This window comes from Schistocerca gregaria, chromosome 4 (genome assembly GCF_023897955.1).
Source record: "Schistocerca gregaria isolate iqSchGreg1 chromosome 4, iqSchGreg1.2, whole genome shotgun sequence".
NCBI classification, from domain to species: domain Eukaryota; kingdom Metazoa; phylum Arthropoda; class Insecta; order Orthoptera; family Acrididae; genus Schistocerca; species Schistocerca gregaria.
The window spans coordinates 632,557,069-632,580,896 of record NC_064923.1 but is presented as its reverse complement, the minus strand read 5'-3'; the positions used below and the strand labels follow the sequence as shown (position 1 = coordinate 632,580,896).

The window sequence follows — 23,828 nt, the reverse complement described above, 5'->3', positions numbered from 1 at the left end:
TGCGTTAGGTCAACGGCGTCTCTCCACCAGTGATCGATCCTCCGCAGGTATTCGTAGTTTAGTTGGTGTTGAAAACCGTCCTATATACTTCAGCACCTTTTGCGGATCTTCCAACGCCATGCACTAATCTTAAATATATATTATGGACAGCAACGACCCGATGATACTCCCGTGGTCTACTATAGACAGTATACGCGGGTGAGTCAAAAGAAAACCTTAAATTTGTAATAACAAACCAAAATTTCGCGCCGTTATCCTAGTACAATATTATGGAAATGGAAGAGGATGTAGATGAAGATGAAATGCGAGATACGATACTGCGTGAAAAGTTTGACAGAGCACTGAAAGACCTGAGTCGAAACAAGGCCCCCGGAGTAGACAACATTCCATTGGAACTACTGGCGGACTTGGGAGAGCCAGGCGTAACAAAACTCTACCATTTAGTGAGCAAGATGTATGAAACAGGCGAAATACCCTCAGACTTAAAGAAGAATACAATAATTCCAATCCCAAAGAAAGCAGGTGTTGACAGATGTGAAAAGTACCGAACAATCAATTTAATAAGCCACAGCTGCAAAATACTAACTCGAATTCTTTACAGACGAATGGAAAAACTAGTAGAAGCCGACCTCGGGGAAGATCAGTTTGGATTCCGTAGAAACACTGGAATACGTGAGGCAATACTGACCTTACGACATATCTTAGAAAAAAGATTAAGGAAAGACAAACCTACGTTTCTAGCATTTGTAGACTTAGAGAAAGTTTTTGACAATGTTGACTGGAATACTCTCTTTCAAATTCTAAAGGTGGCAGGGGTAAAATACAGAGAGCGAAAGGATATTTACAATTTGTACAGAAACCAGATGGCAGTTATAAGGGTCGAGGGACATGAAAGGGAAGCAGTTGTTGGGAAGGGAGTAAGACAGGGTTGTAGCCTCTCCCCGATGTTATTCAATCTGTATATTGAGCAAGCAGTAAAGGAAACAAAAGAAAAATTCGGAGTAGGTATTAAAATCCATGGAGAAGAAATAAAAACTTTGAGGTTTGCAGATGACATTGTAATTCTGTCAGAGACAGTAAACGACTTGGAAGAGTAGTTGAATGGAATGGACAGTGTCTTGAAAGGAGGATATAAGATGAACATCAACAAAAGCAAAACGAGGATCATGGAATGTAGTCGAATTAAGTCGGATGATGCTGAGGGAATTAGATTAGGAAATGAGACACTTAAAGTAGTAAAGGAGTTTTGCTATTTGGGGAGCAAAATAACTGATGATGGTCGAAGTAGAGAGGATATAAAATGTAGACTGGCAATGGCAAGGAAAGCGTTTCTGAAGAAGAGAAATTTGTTAACATCGAGTATAGATTTAAGTGTCAGGAAGTCATTTCTGAAAGTATTTGTATGGAGTGAAGCCATGTATGGAAGTGAAACATGGACCATAAATAGTTTGGACAAGAAGAGAATAGAAGCTTTCGAAATGTGGTGCTACAGTAGAATGCTGAAGATTAGATGGGTAGATCACATAACTAATGAGGAAGTATTGAATAGGATTGGGGAGAAGAGAAGTTTGTGGCACAACTTGACCAGAAGAAGGGATCGGTTGGTAGGACATGTTCTGAGGCATCAAGGGATCACCAATTTAGTATTGGAGGGCAGTGTGGAGGGCAAAAATCGTAGATGGACACCAAGAGATGAATACACTAAGCAGATTCAGAAGGATGCAGGTTGCAGTAGGTACTGGGAGATGAAGAAGCTTGCATAGGATAGAATAGCACGGAGAGCTGCATCTAACCAGTCTCAGGACTGAAGACCACAACAATAACATCCTAGGATTTGGTAAGCGTGCTACATACAGCGTGCAGAATGTCCTGTAGGTGGCAGCATGGTGCAAATGCACACATACCGTCGCCGTGTCAGTATAAAGATGGCCGCCCCACTTGCTACTTGCACCAGGGAAGAACAGCGTTCTGTTATTCGGTTATTGCGTAGTGAAGGTATTGAAATTCATCGACGAATGAAGGTTCAGTATGGTGGTGCATGTTTGTCACGGCAGCAAGTCTACGAATGGAGTAGCAAGTTCGCAAATGGTGTGACTTCAGTGGGAGATGCTCCTCGTCCAGGTCAGGCACAACGAGTTGTGACTCCACAGAACGTTGCAACATTTGAAGCCTTAGTTAAGGAAAACCGCCGAGTGACACTGAATGAGATTGCGGCATGTTTACAGATTACTCATGGGTCAGTACACCGTATTTTGCGTGATGTGCTCCAGTTTCACAAAGTGTCTGCAAGATGGGTGCCACTGCAGCTGACTCCTGAAATGAGAGAACGACGTGTTGACGCTTGTGAAGAACTTCTTCGGCACTTGGAACGAGAAGGTTATGGATTCCTTGCAAAAATCGTTACTTGGGACGAAACCTGGGTTCACTTCCACCAACCGGAAACGAAGAGAGCGAGCAAGGAATGGCGCCATTCGTCATCACCAACACCAAGGAAGTTTCGAACAGAACCATCGGCAGGGAAGGTTATGCTGATTCTCTTTTGGTAGAAAATGGCGTCATTTTGGAGCATTACATGCCTAGAGGGACCACTGTCACTACTGCATCATACACAGGTCTCGTAAAATATCATCTGCGGCCTGCAATCAAATCAAAGCGATTTGGATTGCACTCAGCAGGTGTCCTTTAGCAACATGACAATGCAAGGCACCACACTGCCGGTACAACAGTTGCAACAATCACAGACGTGCATTTTGAGTGTCTTCCTCATCCACCATACTCACCAGATCTTGCCCCAAGTTATTTCCATATGTTTGGACCACTCAAAGACGCAATGGGAGGAAAGAAGTTCTGTTCTGATGAAGAGGTACGCCACGAGGTGCATGAGTGGTTGCGCGGACTACCAAAAGAATTTTTTTCTAAAGGAGTTTATGCACTTTGTAAGCGCTGGAGAACTCGCATTGAGCATGGGGGAGAGCGATGAGACTCATCAACTCCGAGATAGCGATGAAGTGGAGATATTCTCGTACGACCATTTCACGAGTATACTGTGAATATAAGGTACAGTCCGCAAATGTCACGTAACAGACAGTTTTGTTCAGGCGGACGCGTGTAACATTTTCGACGCGGAAGAATATAGTCTCAACGAAACTATAACGAATCGCACATTGAGTCATTCGGGGCTTACCCTCATTTGACGCACTTTCTCTTACAGTGAAATTTCACATCACGGTGTCAACTCCGTGCATGCTCACGCCTCCTGACGCGGATGACAGTTCTGTGACGTTTTCCCGACAGAACGTAGAACTACTTAAACCTAACTAACCTAAGGACATCACACACATCCATGCCCGAGGTAGGATTCGAACCTGCGACCGCAGCGGTCGCGCAGTGCCAGACTGAAACGCCTAGAACCGCTCGGCCGCACTACCGGCTAACACACATACTCGCTGGCTAAAAATATTTAAATAACTGTTCATACCAAATCCCACAATATTTCCTCTAGCAACTGTCCAACATCCTCAGGTGGTTCGGCCTCGCTCCTGGCTGGTACGGCTGACGGTACCCGCACACCGACGCCCCGTTTTTAGAACACGCGCGCGAAGAATGCGCAGCCGCGGAAATCGCGCATGCGCAGTGATTTGCCATATTCAAACTGCCTCTGCCGAAATTCGAAGAGCGGCTGCGTTTGTCAACTGCGGCCAGACGTTACTCACCAAAGACCGTACTAGGCCTGTTGTTATCAAAAAATCTTGATTTTCGCGTCGTGATTTAATAGCAGCCAATGTATGGTTCCAGGCTGTGTTCAGTTGAAATCCCATATCCTTGTTGATGAGATTATGGGCTGTACGGATATGTATTGCTTCCTTAATGACGCACAACGTGATCCGACTATTTATAACACATCAGCCGGGAAAGTTTGAAGAGTCACAACTGTCCATACCCTTGCCTCAGACGACCCCATTTAGTATGATAGTGACCATTTGGAAGTGATTTTATTGTTCATAACGCAAAAACCATTAACGTATCCGATCGCGAGCGCTTCTCAACAATCACTGTTCTCCAGTCTTAACTATGACGTATGACATTCGTACCGCCAGAGAGAACTCGGTATCGATACTGGCCGGAGAGCAGCGATATAAATTTACACTTACGCTTTGACAACCGTACCAAGCGTAATTATGCGCAGCATGCAGTCTGTTTTACGCAGCTTACGAGGATGGTGTGTTCAGATCCATTGTCTGCATGAGAATGGACACGCGGTCGAAATTAATTACTCATTTAAACTAATAGCCTGGGAGAAACCGTATCGTTCTTAAAAAATACACTACTGGCCGTTAAAATTGCCACACCAAGAAGGAATGCAGATGATAAAGGGGTTTTCATTGGACAAATATATTACAATATAACTGACATATGATTACATTTTCACTCAATTTGGGTGCATAGAACCCGAGAAATCAGTACCCAGAACAACCACCTCTGGCCATAATAACGGCCTTGATACGCCTGGGCATTGAGTCAAACAGAGCTTAGACGGCGTGTACAGGTACAGCTCCCCTTCCAGCTTCAACACGATACTACAGTTCAAAAAAGTGTAGTGACTGGCGTATTACGACGAGCCAGTTGCTCGGCCACCATTGACCGGACCTATTCAGTTGGTGAGAAATCTGGAGAATGTGCTGGCCAGGGCACCAGTCGAACATTTTCTGTATCCAGAAAGGCCCGTACAGGACCTGCAACATGCGGTCGTGCGTTATCCTGCTGAAATGTTGGGTTTCAAAAAATGGCTCTGAGCACTATGGGTCATCAGTCCCCAAGAACTTAGAACTACTTAAACGTAACTAACCTAAGGACATCACACACATCCATGCCCTAGGCAGGATTCGAACCTGCGACCGTAGCGTTCGCGCGGTTCCAGACTGAAGCGCCTAGAACCGCTCAGCCACACAGGCCGGCTGTAGGTTTTCGCAGGGATCGAATGGAGGGTAGAGCCACGGGTCATAACACATATTAAATGTAACGTCCACTGTTCAATGTGCCGTCAATGCTAACAAGTGGTGACCGAGACGTGTAACCAATGGCACCCCATATCATCACGCCGGTTGGTACGCCAGTATGGCGATGACGAATACACGCTTCCAATGTGCGTTCACCGCGATGTCGCCAAACACGGATGCAACCATCATGATGCTGTAAACAGAACCTGGATTCATCCGAAAAAATGACGTTTTGCCACTCGTGCACCCAGGCTCGTCGTTGAGTACACCATCGCAGGCGCTCCTGTCTGTGATGTGACGTCAAGGGTAACCGCAGCCATGGTCTCCGAGCTGATAGTCCATGCTGCTGCAAACGCCGTTGAACTGTTCGTGCAGATGGTTGTTGTCTTGCAAACGTCTCCTTCTGTTGACTCAGGGATCGAGACGTGGCTGCACGATCCATTACAGCCATGCGGATAAGATGCCTGTCATCTCGACTGCTAGTGATACGAGGCCGTTGGGATCCAGCACGGCGTTCGGTATTACCCTCCTGAACCCACCGATTTCATATTCTGCTAACAGTCATTGGATCTCGACCAACGCGAGCAGCAATGTCGCGATACGATAAACCGCAATCGCGATAGGCTACAATCCGACCTTCATCAAAGTCGGTAATGTGATGGTACGCATTTATCATCCTTACACGAGGCATCACAACAACGTTTCACCAGGCAACGCCGGTCAGCTGTTGTTTTTGTATGAGAAATCGGTTGGAAACTTTCCTCACGTCAGCACGTTGTAGGTGTCGCCACCGGCGCCAACCTTGTGTGAACGATCTGAAAAGCTAATCATTTGCATGTCACAGCATCTTCTTCCTGTCGGTTAGATTTCTCGTCTGTAGCACGTCATCTTCGTGGTGTAGCAATTTTAATGGCCAGTAGTGTAATTGACACATTTTCAAAGAGGAAGAAAAAAACTACCAGAACGTTGGTGCAGGGATCTAACGGTTTCCAGGTCGCAGCTCCAGGAATTGGGGTGTGGACACGGTTATCGCGTTCCAATTTGCGGCGGATGCTAACTTGTCGGCGGGCTGCGCGCTTCCACGTAAACACAGCGGCATGCGGCGAAGTCGGTCAGCGGCGGCCTTGGTGCGACGTTACGTCACGCCGCCAAGTGGATTAAAGAGGGCTCAGTGCGGCTGGCCGCAGTTACCATTCATAGCAGCAAGCGTCAATGGAGCACGCCTCGTAGTCCGTTCAGAGTCGCCGGGGGTGGACGCTCGTAGACCGATTTGCAAGAGCAATGGAGCGGATCCGATCTGAACGACAGCACAGTTAACGCGGCACGTCCTTTGTCCAGATTCGGAACGAAGTTGCTGCGCCAGGGCTATTGCACACGGGTAATTGTCTCTGTGATTCAGTTTCGTTCCTGCCGCTGAGTTCTCAGATTGACTGCACAGTCGATAGGCAACAGCTGCTGTTGGCTTTCAGTAAAATAGTGGCCTGTGATACGATGAATGCTGAAATGCTAAAGAAACATACCATGATGACGGAATGAACGCTTCACTAGATCACTGGTGGTGCTAAGAACATATTAAGAGTATTTCTCAGCATGACGGAGAAAGCATGGATAGATATGAAGTTTCGTTTCTGTAAAAGTGGTGCTTGTGGCGCAATAACTCCAGTGTTAATTTGATCTGGAGAATATTTATATAGTAAGAAAAATTGGACGCAAGTTTCTTGTGTCACTGATATTACTGTTGGAATGTTTGGAGTCCTGAGGTAGGCAAAACAACAGACGTCAAACGAATTCAGCGACGCGCTGCTGGGTTCGAAACAGATCGGTGTAGCCGACTGGAAAGTGTAAGGAAATGCTCGGAGCTCTTAAATGGGAACCCTTGGAAAAAATGCGACGTACTTCCCGCGAATCCTTGTGGGTAAATATAGTCAACCTAGTTTCGAACAAGTCTGTGCGATACTTATCATGCCACCATCGTAGATACCGTGCACGAATCGTGATTAGGGGTCATACAGTGGTATACGGACGTCAGTTTTCCCTCATCAGTATAATCAATAACACAGGTATCCTCTGTCATGCACTGTATACTGGCTCTAAAAGAGTAAGTGTAGATTTAGACCCAAAACCAAAAACGTAACAAAGCTGCAACCACAGATGGGAACACTGAAGAAGTGCACCATCGCGTTGCTGTGTACAGGATCGTTATAATTAACAGAATGAGGTTTTCACTCTCCAACGGAGTGTGCGCTGATATGAAACTGCCTAGCAGATTAAAACTGTGTGCCGTACCGAGACTCGAACTCGGGACCTTTGCCTTTCGTGGGAAAGTGCTTTACCATTAGAGCTACCCAAGCAAGACTTACGCTCCGTCCTCACAGCTTTGCTTATAATTAAACTTCCGCTACTTCAGAGGGCCTCCATGAACAAGTGATCGTAGGACAATGGAACTTTGTGGAAACATTTTTAAAGACATGCTGAAGAAAAATAACGAATAAATTACGGAAAGAAACACATTATAATTTCAACATGCATAGCAGTTTTGAGACCCCAGGTTACAAACATTGCTCATTGTGACGACCATCTGCATCAACGGTGGCCTGGAACCGCGCTACAGATTGCTGCCGCAACATCTAAAGTGGGATGTTGGCTTTTCCTTCACTACGCTCATCTTCAGCTTCCAACGCGTGTCAGTGCCTCTTCATGAAAACTGTCCTTCATGTAACCCCGCAGCCAGAAAACATACGGGTTCAAATCTGATGATCTTGGGGGTCAAGCAGTTTGAAAAGATTAGCGAATGATTCCGTTTTCTACAAATGTATTGCAGTCTTTCTCGGCGTATTCCACTGATGAATTCTTCTCGGGTTATCAGCCGAGTGGTGGCGTCGTCTTGTCGCAACGTTTCCATGAGTTTCATACCCATCGCCAGAAGATGATGGGGACGAAACTCGTCGAAACGTTGCGACAAAACGTCGCCGCCACTCGGCTGATAACCCGAGAAGAATTCATCACTCACGAGCAATGTGAGACCAAGGCACCACTCTCCTACACAGCAAGTTGTCATGTTGCCGAAGAAAATCACAGTAGTGTGTGTCGTTCATGCTACATGTTCTTCGTTCTAGGGGCATGAGTTCCCCAAAGAAAAAAAAATGGCTCAAATGGCTCTGAGCACTATGGTATTTAACGTCTGAGGTCATGAGTCCCCTAGAACTTAGCACTGCTTAAACCTAACTGACATAAGGACATCACAAACATCCATGCCCGAGGCAGGATTCGAACCTGCGACCGTAGCGGTCTCGTGGTTCCAGACTGAAGCGCCTAGAACCGCTCAGCCACAACGGCCGGCTCAAAGAATAAGGGTTCAGTCATAAACTGTGCCGTGAAGCCACACCACACAGTGACGCGTTCACTATGCAGGGGAACTTCATGAACGTCCGTTGGCGGTGACGATCTGCAAATGCGACAACTGTGAGTGTTCACTGCCCCAGTGAGCGTAAAGTGTGCTTCATCACTCCACATAACGTTCCAGGGCCACATGTCTTCAACTTCACCCCTTACGAGAAACGTAAGAGCGGAGTCTACTCGAATGTCTATGTAGCATGACAAAAAGTCTGCAACTGTCTGCTGTACCCCCTCGTCCGAAAGGAATCGTCGACCGTTCAAGGCCTTTTCTTAAGGGACCTAAGGCATGATAATCGCATGGGGTGAGATCAGGACCATAGGGAAGGTGGTCGAGTGTCTCCCACTTGCCCGTAATGGATGAGGCCTGGCCTCCCAGATCGACCATCGTCCTTTGTTGAACCGCGACCAGCACTGAACTTCTCGTACCATTCCACAACGGTGTTTTCCGACAGATATGCTGCCCCACATACACTACTGGCCATTAAAATTGCAACACCACGAAGATGACGTGCTACAGATGAAAAATTTAACTAACAGGAAGAAGATGCTGTGATATGCAAATGATGTAGCTTTTCAGAGCATTCACACAAGGTTGGCGCCGGTGGCGACACCTACAACGTGCTGGCGTGAGGAAAGTTTCCAACCGATTTCTCATACAAAAACAACAGCTGACCGGCGTTGCCTGGTGAAACGTTGTTGTGATGCCTCGTATAAGGAGGATAAATGCGTACCATCACGTTTCCAACTTTGATGAAGGTCGGATTGTAGCCTATCGCGATTGCGGTTTATCGTATCGCGACATTGCTGCTCGCGTTGGTCGAGATCCAATGACTGTTAGCAGAATATGAAATCGGTGGGTTCAGGAGGGTAATACCGAACGCCGTGCTGGATCCCAACGGCCTCGTATCACTAGCAGTCGAGATGACAGGCATCTTATCCGCATGGCTGTAATGGCTCGTGCAGCCACGTCTCGATCCCTGAGTCAACAGAAGGAGACGTTTGCAAGACAACAACCATCTGCACGAACGGTTCAACGACGTTTGTAGCAGCATGGACTATCAGCTCGGAGAGGATGGCGGTTACCCTTGACGCTGCATCGTAGACAGGAGCGCCTGCGATGGTGTACTCAACGACGAACCTGCCTGAGTGCACGAATGGCAAAACGTCATTTTTTCGGATGGTGGTGGTGGTTAGTGTTTAACGTCCCGTCGACAACGAGGTCATTAGAGACGGAGCGCAAGCTCGGGTTAGGGAAGGATTGGGAAGGAAATCGGCCGTGCCCTTTCAAAGGAACCATCCCGGCATTTGCCTGAAACGATTTAGGGAAATCACGGAAAACCTAAATCAGGATGGCCGGAGACGGGATTGAACCGTCGTCCTCCCGAATGCGAGTCCAGTGTGCTAACCACTGCGCCACCTCGCTCGGTTTTTTCGGATGAATCCAGGTTCTGTTTACAGCATCATGATGGTCGCATCCGTGTTTGGCGACATCGCGGTGATCGCACATTGGAAGCGTGTATCCGTCATCGCCATACTGGCGTATCACCTGGCGTGATGGTACGGGGTGCCATTGGTTACACGTCTCGCTCACCTCTTGTTCGCATTGACGGCAGTTTGAACAGTGGACGTTACATTTCAGCTGTGTTACGACCCGTGGCTCTACCCTTCATTCGATCCCTGCGAAACCCTACATTTCAGTAGGATAATGTACGACCACATGCTGCAGGTCCTGCACTGGCCTTTCTGGATACAGAAAATGCTCGACTACTGCCCTGGCCAACACATTCTCCAGATCTCTCACCAATTGAAAACGTCTGGTCAATGGTGGCCGTGCGACTGGCTCGTCACAATACGCCAGTCACTACTCTTGATGAACTGAGGTATCGTATTGAAGCTGCATGGGCAGCTGTACCTGTACACGCCATCCAAGCTCTGTTTGACTCAATGCCCAGTCGTATCAAGGCCGTTCTTACGGCCAGAGGTGGTTGGTCTGGGTACTGGTTTTTCAGAATCTATGCACCCATCAGTTCTAGTATAATATATTCGCCCAATGAATACCCCTTTATCATCCGCCTTTCTTCTTGGTGTAGCAATTTTAATGGCCAGTGTATATGTGTGTGTGTGTGTGTGTGTGTGTTCTGTTCTGGACACATGTAAATAAACTGCAATATTGTACAATATTGTATTTATCTTCTGATACCGGGCAAGTGACTTTCAAGTACAACGTCTGACCTGTACGGAAATATACATAATGGATCTACGAATACAGGTCGTAGACGCTTGATTGACGACATATGTAAGTTTTATCTGGCTGTGAGTCGTGCACGGAAAGCCGAATTGTAAGGCGACCGCCCCCGATAACCGGGAAATCCGGGTTCGAATTCCGGACCGGCATAAATTTTCATTGTCGTCATTCCATTCTGCAGCTGGTGGTTGTCCTTATTCGCAATTGCGAATTTATTTGATCTCTGCCGCTGCCCTGAAACCCCTAACGACTTGTTTCAAAGAGGACCAGCAGAAAATTTTATATAAATAAGATTGGTCTCAAAGGCTGCATTTTTCATCAGTTTTGTTATTAGTGGCCCAGCAAATATACCTTTTTTCAGCTTCAAAAATGACTCTGAGCACTATGGGACTCAACTGCTGTGGTCATTAGTCCCCTAGAACTTAGAACTACTTAAACCTAACTAACCTAAGGACATCACACACATCCATGCCCGAGGCAGGATTCGAACCTGTGACCGTAGCAGTAGCACGGTTCCGGACTGCGCGCCTAGAACCGCGAGACCACCGCGGCCGGCTTTTTCAGCTTCGCTTCAGTGGAGTTAGGAAACTTTTCTTTCAAATGACTGAACGTCCGACAGTAAATAAGCCCTTAAAAGCTCAGAAATCTTACGTACTAAAACATTTTGAAAGGTAGTTCGGATTCTATGCAGCAAAATAAAAACTAATTGATGTATCACATCCCAGATGCAAAATAGATGTTAAGTAGTGTAATTAGATTCCATTGACCTACCAGATTGCGGGGACATTGCTACTTTTCTGGCCCTGTTGCAAATGTTCCCAGACATGGGAAAAAAGTCGGGTGATTTAGCGGGACAGTCGAAATGCCTTACGCTGTCCGAGTGTTCGTGAAACCTGTAAAGTATGTGTGCATCTTTTTTAATACGGTTTTTATCATCTTGGACGACAGGAGTGTCCGCATCTTGCTTTTCATAAAGATACAGAAGGAAGGCAACACTTGGTCACCAAGAAAGTTGGATCTGCAACGAATTGACGCATGGTGCAGGGAATTGTAATTGAATCTCAATGTAGACAAGATTAATGTGCCGAGAATATACAGAAAGAAAGATCCTTTATCATTTATCTACAATATAGCAGGTCAGCTACTGGAAGCAGTTAATTCAATAAATTATCTGGTAGTAGGCATTCGGAGTGATTTAAAATGGAATGACCATATAAAACTAATCGTCGGTAAAGCAGATGCGAGACTGAGATTCATTGGAAGAATCCTAAGGAAATGCAGTCCGAAAACAAAGGAAGTAGATTACAGTATACTTTTTCGCCCAATGCTTGAATACTGCTCACCGGTGTGGGATCCATACCAGATAGGGTTGATAGAAGAGATAGAGAAGATTCAACGAAGAGCAGCGTGCTTCGTTACAGGATCATTTAGTAATCGCGAAAGCGTTAGGGAGATGATAGGTAAACTCCAGTGGAAGACTCTGCAAGAGAGACGTTCAGTAGCTCGGTATGGGGTATTGTTGAAGTTCCGGGAGCATACCTTCACCGAGGAGTCATGCAGTATATTGCTCCCTCTTACGTATATCTAGCGAAGAGACCATGAGGATAAAATCAGAGATATTAGAGCCCACACAGAGGCATACCGACAATCTTCCTTTCCACCAACAATACGAGACTGGAATTGAACCGATAGAGGAACTCAAGGTACCCTCTGCCACACACCTTCAAGTGGCTTGCGGAGTATGGATGCAGATGTAGATGTAGATATATATCCTGATTCGTGTTCACAGTAGGACTAAGTTGAATCTGTGTGCGCAAACCATGCTATAAAAACCAAAGTATCGCAGAACCATCTCCTGCCACAACTACGGATTCCGCAAATTGAGGGTTAACCACCTCATTGGGCTGTTGGTGTACGTAACGCATTTCGTTATTTGAAAAGAAGCAGACTTAAGACTCGTCCCATGTTACAAATCTCTAGTCAGCTACTGCCGCCGGCCGCAGTGGCCGTGCGGTTCTAGGCGCTACAGTCTGCAACCGAGCGACCGCTACGGTCGCAGGTTCGAATCACGCCTCGGGCATGGATGTGTGTGATGTCCTTAGGTTAGATAGGTTTAAGTAGTTCTAAGTTCTAGGGGACTGATACCACAGATGTTAAGTCCCATAGTGCTCAAAGCAATTTGAATCATTTGAACCATCAGCTACTGCCCACTCTGAGCAACGTCCTTATTGCGGGGCACCCGAAATCAAATGTCTACTGCATCCAGTTCTCTTCGTGACGTTCGCGCTGAAACTGGTTGAGATGGCCCTGTATTCACTGACGCAACAGACAGTGTCGGTTTTGAAACCGATTATCACTGGCAAGGCGAGGCGACCTTCTCTGGTCCCTACAGGTTAGGATCTTTTTATGACAATTATTCTTACATTGCGTTACATAGTTACGAGTTGTACATCATTCCTTGTAGACACGTTCGACAGTAAGCGACAATACTCCACAAAATTTCATTTGCAGTGTGCTCATGATCACGTCTAAAGAAGTCCGCAGCTCGTGGTTTCGCGGTCGCGTTCTCGGTTCTCCAGTACGGGGTCCTGGGTTCGATTTCCGGTAGGGTCAGGGATTTCCACCTGCTTCGAGATGGCTGAGTGTTTGTGTTGTCCTTATCATTTCATCATCATTCATGAAAGTGGGGAGATTGGACTGAGCAAAGGTTGGAAATTTGTACGGGCGCTGATAACCGCGCATTTGAGCGCCCTACAAAACAAACATCATCTTCATCACCACCATCTAAACAAAACAGAAGAGGTAGATAAGATCCAATGAAGAGCGGTGCGTTTCGTCACGGGATCGTTTCGTTGGCGCGAGAGCGTTATGGAGATGTTCAACATTCTCCAGCAGCAGACGCTACAAGAGATGTGTTTAGTGTCACGAAGAGGTTTACTAATGAAATTTCGAGAGAGCACTTCGCGGGAAGAGTCGGACATGTTACTTCCTCCCTGATACACCTCGCGAAATGACTACGACAAGGAAGTTCGAGAAATTAGAGCAAATGCAGAGGCTCACCAACAGTTATTCTTTCCGCGTGCCATTCGCGCGTGGAACAGGGAAGTGAAGATCCGTTAGTGATAACAGAAATGTCCTCCGCCGCACACTGATAGGTGGCTTGTGGAGTATGATGCACATGTAGATAGCTCCTAATCTGCCATACTATCACGTCTCCACGTCGACTCATGCAATTGTGTTGATTCCATATAGCCGACAGGCGTATAACGAACTTAAGAACATCACAAACATCCATGCCCGAGGCAGGATTCGAACCTGCGACCGTAGCAGTCACACGGTTCCCGACTGAAGCGCTTAGAACCGCTCGGTCACCGCTGCGGCGGTGGACGGTCACATGACGTAGATGATATACGAAATTTTTGTCCGGTGAGCTTATTATACGATGTTATATAATCAGTGTGAACAGTAATGCATTGGTGTATACATTCGAAATTATTTTTTGATCTTTTTATGACAGTCAGTTGAGCGTTACGTTTGTCAAACAATTGCAAACGAAGGTATGACAATCTGTAAAACTACAGGCGTTGAGGCGATACAATTTTGACAATACGCAAACCTACAGGCGTTGACGCGACACAATATCAATAACTTCTTGAAAGTCAAGAAACTCGTTTACATCTATCGACGGCTGTCAGCAATAAGCCGTGAAGCAAAAAAAAAAAAAAAAAAAAAAAAGAATATAAGATTCGTAATCAGAGCAACGCCTTGCTTGGTATGGGTGAATGGTGCGAATAGAGTTTTGCATAGCCAACAGAGACGTTAAATTTCTTTCTGTGGAACTGTGAGAGGGGCTCACACACCGAAAAAGTGCCATGTATATTTTTCCAGTAAGCAAACGCCAGATTAACGGCACGTTCGATTAAAATTCGCTACGCAGTTACGCTGCAGCGAGCAGTATTAATTTACGCCCAGCCTGTGACATTACTCATTTGCTTTAAAGCGACACGTACCTGCTTGTTTTATGGCCAGACGTCCATATTTTAAACATTGCTGGCGTTTTCGTTCGTCAACAGCTCATTACCCAAGTTGATATTTACATACTCACGTTATTGAAACAGCTGTACATGTTTGTATTCCTAATAGTTCCTGAACGAAGCTCGTCTATAAGAGTAACGAGAAAGAAAGAGAGTTTTAGAATGCATCGTGGACAAAGCAAGACTTAGAAGGAATTGTTTCATGTATCGGAGTGGCTGTTGCACTGCATCTTGTCCGCCTAAGGCAACGCAATGTCAACGCCTCTTTATCCGTCCAGTAGCTTGTATCATATGTCTTTCCCGCACAGCCTCTTGAGATTCTGCATTCCAGTTCTTCCTGGTCTATCTCATTTACACATCACTGGATGTCTCCATGCCCACACTTTCTAAAGTATTCTGTTACCGTCCATTCGCCTCATATGAACACACCATTCTAGTTTTTCGCTTTCTATTCACTATACAAATGTTGAATCTGTTTTCATTGTTCGTTTGACGTCTTTTCTTTATCCTCTCCGTTAGAGAGGCATTGTAACACCATTCTGTTTTACACTATTTCCACTAAGTGTAGTCTTTTCTTCATTTTGTTTGTCAGAGTCTACCCGTCTGCCCTATATGACGCAATGCCCCCCACAAAATTTTTGCTCAGTCTTTTGTTTGTAACTACAGTGATTTTGTAACTGCATAGTAGTGGATGTAGTTGCTTTGTTATGACCTTTGCTTTCTTTCTTTTGTGCTATACATCTTAAACATCCAGGCTATTCGCTACGAACATGAAACCCTAATACTTATATTTTTGATAATTTCCTTCTCTGTTTTCAACTCATGTAGTTCCGCCGTTACGGCCATACTTATACACTAGCGGCCATTACAATTGCTACACCACGATGATGTGCTACAGACGCAAAATTTAACCTACAGGAAGAAGATGCTGCGATATGCAAATGATTAGCTTTTCAGAGCAACCACAAAAGGTTGCCGCCGCTGGCGACACCTACAACGTACTAACATGAAGAAAGTTTCCAACCGATTTCACATACACAAACAGCAGTTTACCGACGTTCCCTGGTGAAACGCTGTTGTGATGCCTTGTGTAAGGAGGAGAAATGCGTACCATCACGTTTCCGCCTTTGATAAAGGTCGGATTGTAGCCAATCGCGATTGCGGTTTATCGTATCACGACATTGCTGCTCGCGTTGGTCGAGATCCAATGACTGTTGACAGAATATGGAATCGGTGGGTTCAGGAGGGTAATACGGAACGCCATGCTGGATCCCACCAGCCTCGTCGAGATGACAGCCATCTCACATGCATGGCTGTATCGGATCGTGCAGCCACGTCTCGATCCCTGAGTCAACAGATGGAGATGTTTGCAAGACAACAACCATCTGCACGAACAGTTCAACGACGTTTGCAGCAGCACGGACTATCAGCTCGGATATCACGGCTGCGGTTACCCTTGACGCTACATCACAGACAGGAGCGCCTGTGATGGTGTACTCAACGAAGAACCTCGATGCACGAATGGCAAAACGTCATTTTTTCGGATGAATCCAGGTTCTGTTTACAGCATCACGATGGTCGCATCCGTGCTTGGCGACATCGCGGTGAACGCACATTGGAAGCGTGTATTCGTCATCGCCAAACTGCCGCATCACCTGGCGTGATGGTATCGGGTCCCATTGGTTACATGTCTCGGTCACCTCTTGTTCGCATTGACGGCACTCTGAACAGTGAACTTTACATTCAGATGTGTTAAGACCCGTGGCTCTACCTTTCATTCGATCCCTGCGAAACCCTACATTTCAGCAGGATAATGCACGACCGCATGTTGCAGGTCCTGTACGGGCCTTTCTGGATACAGAAAATGTTCGACTGTTGCCCTGGCCAGCACATTCTCCAGATCTCTCAACAATTGAAAACGTCTGGTCAATGGTGGGCGAGCAAGTGGCTCGTCACTATACGCCAGTCACTACTCTTGATGAACTGTGGTATCGTGTTGAAACTGCATGGGAAGCTGTACCTGTACATGCCATTGACTCAATACCAAGGCGTATCAAGGCCGTTATTACGGCCAGAGGTGGTTGTTCTGGGTACTGATTTCTCAGGATCTATGCACCCAGACTGCGTCAAAATGTAATCACATGTCAGTTCTAGTATAATATATTTCTCCAATGAATACTTGTTAATCATCTGCATTTCTTCTTGGTGTAGCCATTTTAATGGCCAGTAGTGTAGTTGCTTTGTTATGACCTCTGCTTTCTTTATTTTTTGCCATGTGTCTTAAACATCCAGACTAATAGCTATGAACATGAAACCCTAATACTTATATTTTTGATAATTTCCTTCTCTGTTTTCAACTCATGTCCTTCCGCCGCCACGGCCACACTCATATAACGTTGTTCAAATATTTATCTCCACAGCCTATTCAACGTATTACTACAGTAAAATTATAAACTTGTAGTCTACAAGACAAAAAAAAAAAGGCGCACCACGAAGAAATGACACGAATGGGATGATTGAAGTGGTGTCCATGTACAGACAAAAAAGTGGTTCAAATAGTTCAAATGGCTCTAATCACTATGGGACTTAACATCTGAGGTCATCGGTCCCCTAGAACTTAGAACTACTTAAACCTAACTAATCAAAAGACATCATACACATCCATGCCCGAGGCAGGATTCGAATCGGCGACCGTAGCTGTCGCGCGGTTCCGGACTGAAGCGCCTAGAACCGCTCTGTCACAGCGGCCGGCAAAAAAATGGTTACAATTTCAAAAAAAATTGGATGATTTATTCAAAAGAAAGAGATTCACAAACTGAGCAAGTCAATAACGCGTTGGTCAATCTCTGGCCCTTATGCAAGCAGTTATGCTGTCCAACTAGAGCGTTAGGTCGTGAAAATTCCGAGAGAGTTGGAGGACCCTGCCCGTGATGTTGCAAACGTTGTCAGCTGGGGAGAGCTCCTGCGACCTTACTGGCCAAGAGAGGACTTCGTAAGCACGAAAAAAAAGGTAGTAGAAACTCTCGCTGTGTGCAGGGCGGCCTTATCTTACTGAAATGTAAGCCCAGAATGCCTTGCCACTGTGCGGCTGGTCCCGGTGGACGTTCGAGTCCTCTCTCAGGCATGGGTGTGTGTGTTTGTCCTTAGGATAATTCAGATTAACTATTGTGTAAGCTTCAGTATTGATGACCTTAGCAGTTACGTCCCATAAGATTTCACACACATTTGAACATTTGATGGCTTGCCACGAAGGACAACAAAATGTGGCGTAAAATATCGTCAGCGTACCACTGAGCTGTAATGGTCCCGCAGATGACAACCAAAGGAGTCCTGCTAAGAAACGAAGTGGCACCCCAGACCATTACTCCTGGGTGTTGGGTTGTACAGTGGGCGAAAATCAGAGTGGTATCCCACCGCTGAAGACACGTCGCTGGTCAGCGTGGCTAAATTTGAAGCGGGACTCTGTCTAGTGATTCTACTCTAGTCAGTGAGATTCCATAATGCCCACACGCAGATGGCGGCAATTTCTATTGCTTGTCTTCGTGCTCTCCAAACATACCTTGGCGACAAAGCTCGTCGGATCACTCCCCAGTTGAGGACATTTAGAGCATTATGGGCTGGGCCCTCCAACCACTTCGGGATTCTGCTGATTTAAAGCATCAACTGGACAGAATTTGGTACGATACCTCTCAGAAAGACACCCAACAACTCTGTCAATGCCAAGCTGAATAATTCCTTGCATAATGGCCACAGGTGGACCAGTGTTTATTGCTCAGTTTGTGGAGTACTTTTTCTAGAATAAATCAACCACTTTTTCTGAAGTTGTAATCATTTGTTTGTCTGTAAATGAAATCGACATCTTCGCGTTTTTGTCACATTCGTAAAATTCCTTTGTGGTGCATCTTTTTTTTTCTTTTTTTGTCTCAGATGTAACTATCTTATTTGTCTTGGGCTACGTATCAATTGGTCGCCCGCAAACAAGAGACTACCGATTTATATAATTTAATTTCCTAACAAAGCACCTGATTCTGGAGGAATACCCATAAGACTGGTGACAGTTTCTGTTTAGAAGCACTGGAATTGCCTTTGTAGGTATTTTACGGTTACATGGATGGTGGGGAAATCCCTTATTAAAGTTAAATACATAAAAAAAGTGATGCGAGTGCAGTAACTATAGTGCAATAATTGTTTTGTTCTCAGGGCATAGCCTCTATGAACGAATCATATAATAATGAATGGAACACTGGGTAGAAGATACGGAAAAGCAAAATGGGCTTAGGGTTGCCACATCATGCATAGACAATTTATTCCGCGTCAAACGCTAGCAGAAAAAGTGATAGCATATGGAAAGGAAATGCTATTAATATTTTTTGATTTAAGTAAGGCTTATTATAGCGTGACAATTACATACTTATATTAACAGATATGAGTGTAAGAGAAAGAAAGTTCTGCTATTTATATCAGTGCAGTGTAACAGGTTTGATATTCTTCTCCTTGTTATTGATGTTGTTGTTGCTGCTGTGGTCTTCAGTCTGAAGACTGGTTTGACGAAGCTCTCCACACTAGTTTATCCAGTGAATGCCTCTTCATCTCTACTGCAATATGCATCCACTTCAACCAACTTACTGTTTTTATCCCATGGTCTACTTATAATTTTTACCCTCTCCCCCTTCTCTTCCCTCAGTCATCATATTGACGATTCCTCAAGGAATTAAGATGTGTCCTATCAACAGATACCTTCTTTGAATCAAGTTGAGCCATAAAATTTTATACGTCCCAGTTCGATTTAGTATTTCTTCAGTAGTCACTCTACCTACACATCCAATCTTCAGCATTCTTCTATAGCACCGCATTTCAAAGGCTTCCGTTATCTTCCTATCTGAACTGTTTATTGTACATGTTTCACTTCTGTACAAGGTTCAGCTAAGGACAAACACCTTCAGAAAAGAATTCCTAGCACTTAAATTCACATTGGATGTTAACAAATTCACCTTTCTCAGCAATGCTTTTCTTGCTACAGCTAGCCTGCATTTTACATCATCTGTGCTTCCATTATCATGTTATTTTACTGCATAAATAGCAAAACTCATCTGCTAAGTCCCTAATGTGACTCCCTATGACTCACCTGATTTAATTTGGCTACATTCCATTACCCTTGTTTCATTTTCGTTAATAATATAACTTTTTAGTTTTGATTTCGAACTCATAATTTATGTCACCTTGTCGTAATCGTCAGCTTCTAAATGTGATCGTAGGTTACAACATTTTCGAAGATTAGAGAATAGAACCGCCAATACAATTTCAACGTAATGTAGTGCGTATATGAGGTACCGATCCAATCAAGCTCCTAAAAGATGACATCCTTTCACGTTGTTTTTTTATCAGAGACATCACTTATTATATTAATGTGTTAGGTTATGACTTCTAATCTCATCACTTAAATCATTTTGTTCGTAACTCCAGCATCGCCCTGTGTGTTACGATTTGGACAAGAATGTGCTCATCAAAGAACGCGATAAAATACCAGCACTGTCGAATTAGGTAGTGAGTTTCTGCATATGAAAATGCGTTTCTAACTTACATCTCAGTTCACTTTGTCTACAGATAGTGCTTGCAAACCGTTGATTCACTCATGCGTGCGAGGAAAGAAAATTCCATTTTTCGGATGCTACACTCGATATTTATAGAATCTTTGAAATACGGCGTTAAAATATAAATACACAAAAATGGCATTTAAGGTAATCAACTGGTCCTTGAGGGAGCTCCTAATTACTATTCTGTACATTCAAGTAGAACAGAACCCGTCGATTTTGCACGTTATTGATCACATCTTAAACCTACGATTTTTTTCCCATTTTACACCCACGTGCGTTTTATTATCGTAAAAAGCAGGCTGTTAAGTGATGTTCACTGATAATGGAATGCATGGTCGTTAACCAGAAGGGTTAGGGTTCTAAACCTTCGGTTTCCCATTTAAACTAAATTCTATAAGAGTTACCCAAAATTTACTTATTTGATAGTACCAACTCATTATGTTTTAGGTAGATTACCGACATGGTAAGCAAATGTAATCAATATATGCTAAATTCATATTTTATACTATTAAAGATGAATATGAATGATTCTTCTTGCGATTAAATCCGGGGTGTTCGACGAGTTAGTCACAATTCTTTTTAATTCATATACCACTATGTCAGATTTTCACTGAAAAATCTGAAATAGACTAGATTGAAACGATTAAGAAAATGCTTTTGCATAGAGGCAGAAACAATCATGATAAAGCGCTAAATTAATACTTCTCAAAGTGGAGAAACGGAAATCAACCCAATAACAGCATTTCCCTTCTTGCTCGACAATGCTAAATCTGCGATTAGTAGATCACAATCACTGCTAACTTTCGTGAGAATTATAGCCTCCAGATTTCAGGAGGGAGCAGGGGAAGACGCATAGTCTTCTTGTGCCTTTAATGGGCTGCATTACCAGAAAACTGCCCACGGGGGCTCTGCGCCACTTCAACTTAGTTCCATAACAGAGAAACCTACAAAACAAGCGCTATCGACGCTTGGCTGCTTCAGTGTTGCCGACAGCGCACCTATGCGGGGGATGCTGCAGCATCCGGACACACGTGGTCAGTTCCCAGCGAGGAGACGCAACGCCAGAATGGAAGGGTCACGGGAAGACTCAAGAGCAGCCAGAACTTGGTTCGTCTAGGTCAGGGTAGCGAGCGATCGACTCGCAAGTGGACACGAACCAGCACACACTTCTCGAGTCGCAGCTCACGCAGAAAAGCGGTTCCGTAAAAACAATGATCGCGTCACAGTTTCCATGGCTCTTCTCTCGCAATGTGAGAAGACGCAAACCTTTAGCGCTGAAATAAAGCAAATAAAAAGATTTTTTATAACCGGAAATCAAAACATTGTAATATGTGGAAAAAAATGCTGGAATGTAAAACGTGAAATTTGCGTTAGCGGAGTGCCACCACTTCATATAATCACACTAAAAAATCAGTTTTATTTATTTTCTTGACTATAACAAATATCCTTTTTCGTTGCAGAGAAATAATCCATCATCAATGGGGAACGTAGTAATACACAAGCGGTGACAGAACCTGTTTCATCAGTTGATATTAAGAGCTTAACAGTGTAATTGATTTTATACTCAATTTAGTTTAAACATTCTGGATGAGCAAGCTGCAGAACGTAGAGGGAGCAACTATATTCAAAATTAGACAAAACATAAGAGTATAGTTACATCAAAGATTTAAAGTATGATGTATAAAATTTAGAGAAATGATTGCCAAACAAAAATACTGTTCTTTTGCATATTTAGAAAGTGAGTGCTCATAATGAAACACAACGGTACAGTCCACTTTCGGTTTATCACAGCAGAACGTCATATCGGCTACCCAAACTGTGTCGTCGTGTTCTATTTACAACTGGCAGTTAATTATAGAAGCGCACAATTACACGCAGCGGCCGACAGGAGTGCTGGCCAAACTATGCGTTAAATGATACATTGTTATCAGTCACCGTGCCATGCAGCCAGTCAGCTGAAGTACACAGAATTTGCCAGAGCAGTCTACCGGGCAACACAGCAAGCGCGTCTGCGCGCTTGTTTACTTCAAATAGCGCGCGACCAGTTTACTCTGGCCGCGAGCAGTTTTTGCAGGCCTGTCCACTCACCGCCTTTTACGTCGTCACTCTGAGCAGAAGTAACGGTGGCCGCAGTCGTGGGTGCCTCGGTAGCGAAGATGCGTGTACCGCCATCGGAAGGCTACTGGCGAAAGCGTCCACTACCGCGCGCTCGCACACATACACACCGCCCCGTTTGCCACCCACAATCGATATCTCTGCTGCCTCTGCCTTTGCTGTTGCCTCTTTCTCACTCACGTACCAACATCGAACAGCTGAGCGTCGTGCGCTGGCGCGTCTTCACTGTCTCTGACATCTAGCGGTCACACCGTGTACCAACAGTGAGCCGCAAAATGCTAGATGCCGACACGTGCAGGGTCACCGCCTTCTGAACTGTACGTGAGTCTGGTGTACCAGTAAATGTCAAATGCTCAGAGCTACTAACTGCTTCTCAGTCATCTCTACAGCACATATTTAGTAACAATGAAAAACTATTTGCTCATATATAAAGAGTTCATTGATTTCTAGAAACAACAGCTTCGGAATCTCTGAACATTTTAACCTGTAATAACAAGATAGTTCTCTATCTGCTGAGCTAACGCAGCGAATTTGAAAGGAAAGAAGAAGACTGGAAGATAGCTTCAGGATCCGGATTCGACTCCCGGTCCACACATTGTTGTGAAGTATGACATACAATTTGTTATGATCACTTTTTTTATTACCATTGTAACTGTTCTGCACTTTCTGCGAGTGCGGTACGTAATATTTACTTCCGGAATAATGTAACATCTGATAAAACCTGTAATTTCAGTTGAATTTCATTTTGGTACTGTATTATCATATCGTATGATGCGAAAGGCCGGGAGAATACTGTAATTTCAGTGGATTTTCATCTCTTCTGCGCTGTCTACGTCTACAGCTATACTCGGCAAGCCACATTGCAGTGGATGGCGGAGGGAACTAAGTACACTACTTTTACTTCCTCTCTTTCCCGCACCAGTCGCGAAAGCTTCGCGGGAAGAACGACTGCCGGTAAGCCTCTGTGTGGTTCCAATCTCTCTAATTTTATCTTCATGGCCCTTTCGCGAGATCTGTGTTGGAGGAAGCAACAGATTTGTTGACTCTTCTAGAATCGTACACGCTAGGAAATTTCGTGCTTACTAAAAGAATCTGTAACGAAACGCACTGCTGTTCTTGAGATCTTTCCTGTTTCCTCTATAAATCCTATCTGGTACGACTCCGAGACTGACGAGCAATATTCAAGTATTGGTCGAACGAGGATTTTGTAAGCTACCTCTTTTGTTGACGAACTACATTTCCTGAGGACTCTTCCAATAAATCTCAGCCCGGCATCTGCCTTTCCTGCTACTAGTTTTACTTGGTCTTTCCACTTTAAATCGTTTCGTATGCATACTCCAAAATATTTTATGAAAGTAATTGCTTCCAGTGATTGTTCTGCAGTCATGCAGTCATTAATAGGTCGTTCTGTCTGTGTGTACGCAATGCGCTTGTTTATGTCAAGAGT

General features: G+C 44.7%; 1 protein-coding gene across 1 annotated transcript in view; it reads right to left on the bottom strand.

Annotated features, from left to right (window-relative positions):
- The window catches only part of LOC126267249 (uncharacterized), a 698,963-nt gene extending 676,357 nt beyond the window's left edge, over window positions 1–22,606 (bottom strand). The window contains exon 1 of the mRNA XM_049972261.1: window positions 22,355–22,606. The gene's annotated coding sequence lies outside the window, so the exon portion shown is untranslated. The remainder of the gene's footprint in view (window positions 1–22,354) is intronic.
- Between the last annotated feature and the right edge of the window lie 1,222 nt (window positions 22,607–23,828).